This window comes from Chinchilla lanigera, unplaced genomic scaffold (assembly GCF_000276665.1).
Source record: "Chinchilla lanigera isolate Chin_1 unplaced genomic scaffold, ChiLan1.0 scaffold00110, whole genome shotgun sequence".
In the NCBI taxonomy this organism is placed as follows: domain Eukaryota; kingdom Metazoa; phylum Chordata; class Mammalia; order Rodentia; family Chinchillidae; genus Chinchilla; species Chinchilla lanigera.
This window is the reverse complement of record NW_004955511.1, coordinates 6,377,471-6,383,670: the sequence shown is the minus strand read 5'-3', so window position 1 is coordinate 6,383,670 and position 6,200 is coordinate 6,377,471. Positions and strand designations below refer to the sequence as shown.

The 6,200-nt window shown below is 42.6% G+C and overlaps 1 protein-coding gene and 1 long non-coding RNA gene across 2 annotated transcripts in view; both read right to left on the bottom strand.

Annotated features, from left to right (window-relative positions):
• LOC106147019 (isoaspartyl peptidase/L-asparaginase-like) overlaps positions 1-94 on the bottom strand; it is a gene marked incomplete in the record, with an annotated part of 8,959 nt that extends 8,865 nt beyond the window's left edge. Inside the window, 1 exon segment of the mRNA XM_013506512.1 lies at positions 1-94.
• A 3,685-nt stretch (positions 95-3,779) lies between these two features.
• On the bottom strand, positions 3,780-5,026 carry LOC106147018. Its single transcript, XR_001231718.1, has 3 exons — positions 4,923-5,026; positions 4,345-4,458; positions 3,780-4,105 (listed from the first exon to the last, which is right to left on the bottom strand). It is a non-coding gene; the product is annotated as an uncharacterized LOC106147018 (long non-coding RNA).
• Positions 5,027-6,200: the final 1,174 nt, after the last annotated feature.

The following is a 6,200-nucleotide window of genomic DNA, read 5'->3' as shown; positions in this document are numbered from 1 at the left end:
CGCGTCCCGCCCGCCGGCCTGGCTTCCCCGGACGCCCGTCCTCGTCCCGGGCCCCTCGTCCTCGTCCGGTCCCGGTCCCGCCGCGGGCTGCACCCACCAGGCCGTCCCGCCACCTCCCAAGGCTGGAGCCGGCGTAGCCCTTAATTCAGCCGGCCAACCGCCGCCGCAACCGCCCCTCCCCCCCGGGCGGTCTGCGCACGCCTGCGCACTACGCAGTTGTGGAAGTCCTGCAGACCACGCCCCCCGCACCGTCCTTTCCGCGCAACCCAGTCCCTGGCAAAGCCCCGCCTACCGTGGCCCCGCCCCAGTACGTCACGCCTCGCGGGGCCCTGCCCCCAGCTGTGTCAGTTCCCCGGAGACCCGCCCCAATCTCGTTTTTGAGAGTTGTATAGAAAGTACAAAGACGTATCAAATAGTTTTTTGATTTCAATATTGTCATAATTACTCAGCCTCCCTTATACTAGAAACAAGATTTTCTTTTATTTTTGGGACAGGGTTTTACTATGCAGTTCAGGCTGACCTTCAACTCAGTTTGTGGTTTCCAACTCGCAGGGATCCTGCTGACTCAGTCTTCTCGGTGCTGTGATTACAGGTGTGTACCACCACACTGGGGCAAAGTTTGCTTATTTACTGGTGTTTTAAAATTTAAATTCCAGCACAGCTTCAACATCTCAAAAAAAAAAAAAAAAAAAACCCCCCCCCAAAAAAAAAAAAAGAAAAAATTATGGCAGAAGGAAAATGTTTAACAAAATGTTAGTCAAGATGAGTAATAAGGCACATACTTTTTGTAGGGAAATTATGTCAATCTTAAAAATTTACAATCTGAAAAAACATCATATGTATTGCTGGGCCGGGGATATAGCTCAGTGTCGAAGCGTCGAAGTGTCTGCCTGGCAAGTATGAGGTCCTGAGTTCGACTCCCGGTACCCAAAAAATCAAAAAACAAACAAAAACTTGTTGCCACATTCAATGGATATCATAGGATGTTTTGAAAGATAAAAAGTGGGACTGAAAAAAAATCTGTCACCTGAACAATTTTTTAAAAAATTTCAGCGCAAATGGATTCTATGTACAGTAACAAATCTAACTGAAGAAGGTCAAAATCATTTAAGGATGGTGAATTTATCCCTCTGGGGGTCGTGTTAAGTTTCCAAAGAAGAAGCTTGAAGTGGATGTACAACACCCACATTTATTTTTTAGGAGTATTTCTACTGATGAATTATTTAATTTTATGAGTTTTATTATAGTATACAATGTGTACTTAACAGGAAAATAAAATATCAACAAAAATAAAATATTAAATTTTTAGTATGCAAAGAGAGTTTAGAACATTTTCAACATCAATTGTTTATTTGCTTATAAAATCTAAAACAGAAATGAATTCCTATGTGAACTATAATGAAAGTACAAATAAGACCCTACCACAAAATCTTTACTTCAATTATCACATCTAAGGCATTGTTCATACTTGAAAACACCATGTTCCATACTTGGGTATCGCTTACACTGGTAGCATGTGTGTTCTGTTTTTCTGTCTTTTTGGCAAGATGTACTTGACATCTCTCTAGTTTCCTTGTTTTGTCAGGAGGTTATTATAGTATACAATGTGTACTGAGCAGGATAATAAAATATCCATGAAATAAAATAAATGTACTAAGTATTTAGAATAAACATCAACATTTTCAGCATCAACTGTCTTCTTTCCAAACATCTTTTCCTGTCTTTTTTGGTAGGACATACTTGACATCTGGTTGGTCTTTCTGTTTTCGAGGAGGTGCTTCTGATGAGTCACCGGTTTGCCCCAGAATTCCTTTGCAGAGTTCTTTGGGCAGATACATACTATTCTTCCTTGATCATAGAAACAAATTCCTATATGAACTACACTGAAAATACAAATAGAACTCTACCACAAAAATATATCTTTACTTCAATTATTACACCTAACGCAGTTTTCACACATGAGAATGGCACGTTCCACACAAAAGTCTCACTAACACTGATAGCACATGTGTGCTTTTTCTTTTCCTGTCTTCTTTGGTAGGACATACTTGACATCTGGTTGGTCTTCCTGTTTTCGAGGAGGTGCTTCTGATGAGTCACAGGTTTGCCCCAGAATTCCTTTGCAGAGTTCTTTGGGCAGATACATACTATTCTTCCTTGATCATTTATCAGTTCAAGTCCCAGTCCTCTAAGAAAATTTCCCCATGATATCCTGTGCATGTTATTTTCTTTGTAAACTATGAAAATGTTTATGCCTCACGTGTTTAGGACTGAGCAAAACATAACCATCGGCCAACTCTTTGTGTTTGAGGATATCTTAGTTGCTGCATAACTCATGGACAACATCTACTCCTCCACCTTTCATTTTGTTGTAAAATGTGACCAATTCTCGCTTCATTTATGTTGAGGAATCACTGTATTTTTTTTTTTTTTTTGGTTTTTCTCCGGTACCGGGAACCGAACTCACGACCTTGCGCTTGCCAGGCAGGCGCTTTTGCCGCTAAGCTAAATCCCCAGCCCCAGGAATCACTGTAAATCTTGTTGTTGTTGTGGTTGTTTGAGACAAAGTCTCATTATGTAGTCCAGGCTGGCTTTGAACTCACTCTGTAGCACAAGCTGACCTGGAACTCACAGGATTCTCCTGCCTCAGCCTCCCAAGAACTGGGATTATCGGCATGATCCACCAGACCTGGCTTCACTATCAATCTTATCATCATGGTGTAATGTTGACAGTATCAATATTACTTTGTTTTTCTTCACCATATAGGAGGCCAAGGTTATGTCTTTCTGAAGTGCAAAGATTGTATTATACATTTCTCTGCTGTGAACTCGAAACATTTTTTTCAAGAATCTCTGGTTTTGTTCTTGAGAATTGTTCCTGTGCTGGCAAACTAGTGTTATTTTAGCAAATGAAATACCATCATCCCTTGCTATATCGGGGGTCACTTATTGCAGCTTCACTGTATCACAGGTTTTAAAAAAATATATCTAATTCTGTATTGCAGCGTTTTCACTATATCATGGTGTTTTGCAGTATATGGGTATTTATATAACATTTATGATTTTAATTATTTTTGCCTAAAATGTTTAAATCAACATAAAAACGTTAATTCAGACATATTAAAAGAATATTAAATCAAAATAAAATACAGTATGTATTTCATCAGTGGATGAATACCGTACTGTACACAATGGAAATGCAGTAGGCCACTACCGCTCGGGCAAGTTTGCCAGCGTGAGACTGTACCCGGCACACTATTGGCTGATGGACTGGAAGGCGACCAATCACAGCACTGTGTTCTGTATCCTGGGGCTGATTGGCTCAGTGACCGCAGCATCGGTCTGTTTGCTCTCCTGTACTGTGCCCATACATTCAGCATCTCTCCTTGTCTGCTTCACATCAAGTACCCACATAGAGTTTCACATGTTGTTAAAATTATGTAGGTTTAAGAGTGTAGAAAGTGTTTAAGAGCATATGAAGTGTTTATAAGAATGTGGGAAAGGTTAATAAGAGAGTGAGAAAGGCTTATAGGAGTGTGGGGAGGGTTTGTAAAGCCTTAAAATATATATAAATAATAAAATAAATATAACGCCACTACTTTGTGGAATTTCACCTATTGTAGGGGGTCTCTGGAACTAACTCCTGCCATAGGTGAGGGATCACTGTATCAATGGGTAGCTAGTGAACCAATTGTCAAATGTGACATTTCAGTTACTTTTTGAAATAGTTTGCTGACAAAGTCATACAGTTTATTACTGTATGCATACAGACTTGGTGGCAGAGTTCCAGGATAAATTTCTAAACTCAAGGTGTAAAACGTCTTCTCATCTACCAGGACATGTGTTTTTATACCATGTCTGGAAGGTTCACTTGGCATATATTGCCGAAGGCTACCACAGCCACAGAATGATGCAAGCTGTCCATCAGTTGTCATGTATTTGGTTGGAGTATAAATTGCGTGACAGTTCAAAACGAAGCTTTCAGAAAGGTGAGTAAACAGCAGCCAAATTGCTGGATATTTCCTTTCTCCTGCTCCTCACTCTGCTTCCTGGCCACGATGGGCTCAGCATTCTCCCCCAGGCCGTCCAACATGGATGGAACCTTCTGAAACAAGAGCCAAGTAAAGCTCTCTTCCTTCAGACTGCAGCGGTTAGGTATCTTGTCCCATCAGCGAGGAGTGTCTGAGACACCTAATCTCTCCTTTCCCCTTCAGGGCTGAAGACTCCAGCAACCAAGACTGCAAACCTTGAGTTCCCGCAAGGCCTCTACCCTTCCCCCCAAAGAACATGAGTATTTCTCCCTTGATTTGCTCTTTTCTCTCCCTCACTGTTCCTTTCCCATACCTGGAATTTGATTGTGAGATCCCACTGGTCCATACTTTGGCCTCTGTGTGGAACACTTCTTTTCCCCAACACTTGCCTCAGACCTTGGCTTTTCTGTGGGGTGATCTTCTGGACCTATGCTTGGAAACAACATGACATTATCTGTCTTTCACATGACAAAAAGTCCTAAATTTATGTCTCTAGCTTTTATTTTTCTGTTGAGTTAGGCCTCTAAGTCTAGACATCTGCACTGGACGTGTCTCTGTGGTTGGTCCATCATTTCACGTCTTAAACTCTCCTCAGTCTTGCACCATTACCTGCCCCCAGCCTGAAGTCTTTCTTCATTCATTTGTTTCTCTATTTTGCTCAGGCTGACCTCAAACTTGGGATCCTCCCGCCTTAGCCTCCCAAGTAGCTGGGATTACAGGGATGTGCTGATGCCCCTGGCCTGACTTATCTTTCGTAGGGGATGGCACTCATCTACCCAGTTTTCTAAACCAAAAGCCTTAGAGTCAGCCATGGGCTCCTCATCTTGAACCCCATCAGCGCTGGCATTGTCTTAATTTAAACTTGTACACTTGTGATATTTTCTTGCTTACCAAGAAAGTTATTCCATTCCTGTTTTAATGTTCATGGACTTTCAACCCATGCCCATAAGCCTGGGTGCATAAACCAGGCCTGGCCAGCCATGGTATTGCATTTGTGTGGCAACAATGACTTGTTTAACAGATGGCTATATGACCCAAGGAGTGTCATTTGTAGAACTTCCTTGGGCTCTGTGACCCTCCTGTCCCAGCCTCCTGAGTAGCTGGGATTACATGCATGTGTCACTATCCTTCACTCCCTTAATTTTTGTGTGACTCTTTGGGTAGGTCTAAGAACTCAGTTAATGCCAAGTGGTGATTAACAAGAGAAAAGTATACAGATTTTACTCCTTACATGTACATGGGCATTGTAGGTGAGCTGTGCTAGTAACATAGTAACTGCACACTTGGGTCTTCCCACAGTGTCAGGATTTACTGAAGCACAGTCAAAGTCACGAGCTACATTGGTTTTGTTGCTTGTCAGGCGGAGCACTGAGTTCACTTGGTAGCCCTCGAGCTGGGCAATCTTAATTAGGAGTTGATTACTAATATCTAGAGCACCTGTCGCACACCTTCCACCTCTTACCTCCCACAATTAAAGGTTAGAGAATCCTGAGAAACGTTCACAGTGGCTGCAGGATTTGAAGAAGAAGGACTGGAAGCCAAGGCGAAGAGGGAAGTCACCACAGGCGGTTGGGTGAGGTCACGGGCCAGGTGGGGCTGCTTCCTTGGGACGTGAGTGACTGTCAACAGCACAGGGTTGGTTCAAAGCCTGAGTCTGGACCGCAGTCAGCTCAAGTGGGTCACACTGAGCAGGGAGGTGGCGCTAAGCTGACAGAAGGCGACAGAGCCGAGTTCACAGCCTGTGGGGCCTGCGCCATATTCATCAGGTGGTCTCCGGGATGGCAGGTCAGGGGGGCAGCACTGTGCCCAGTGCTGGTGCCTATTTTTAATGTCATTCCTTCACAGACTCACCCTTCTGTGTCTATGAAGCATAAAAGCAGTGTCTTTTGGTCATTTCTCTAGAATTCCCGGCCTATGTCTTATGTGATCTGGAGCAGGGTTGTGTTGTTTGCTAGGGGTGCCGTGTCCAATAAGCTTGCGTCCTGGTTTGGTCTGACATAACTTAGACATGCCAAATTTTTGAATTTTATTCTTTTTTTATTTTAAAGAATAAAAGAAGGATAACATAATAATAGGGGGGACTTAGCAAATTACAGACAAAATGGTAGGAAATTATCAATGGTTATCGTTTTACATATTATTATCTACAAAATAGTTTCTCAGGAAAAC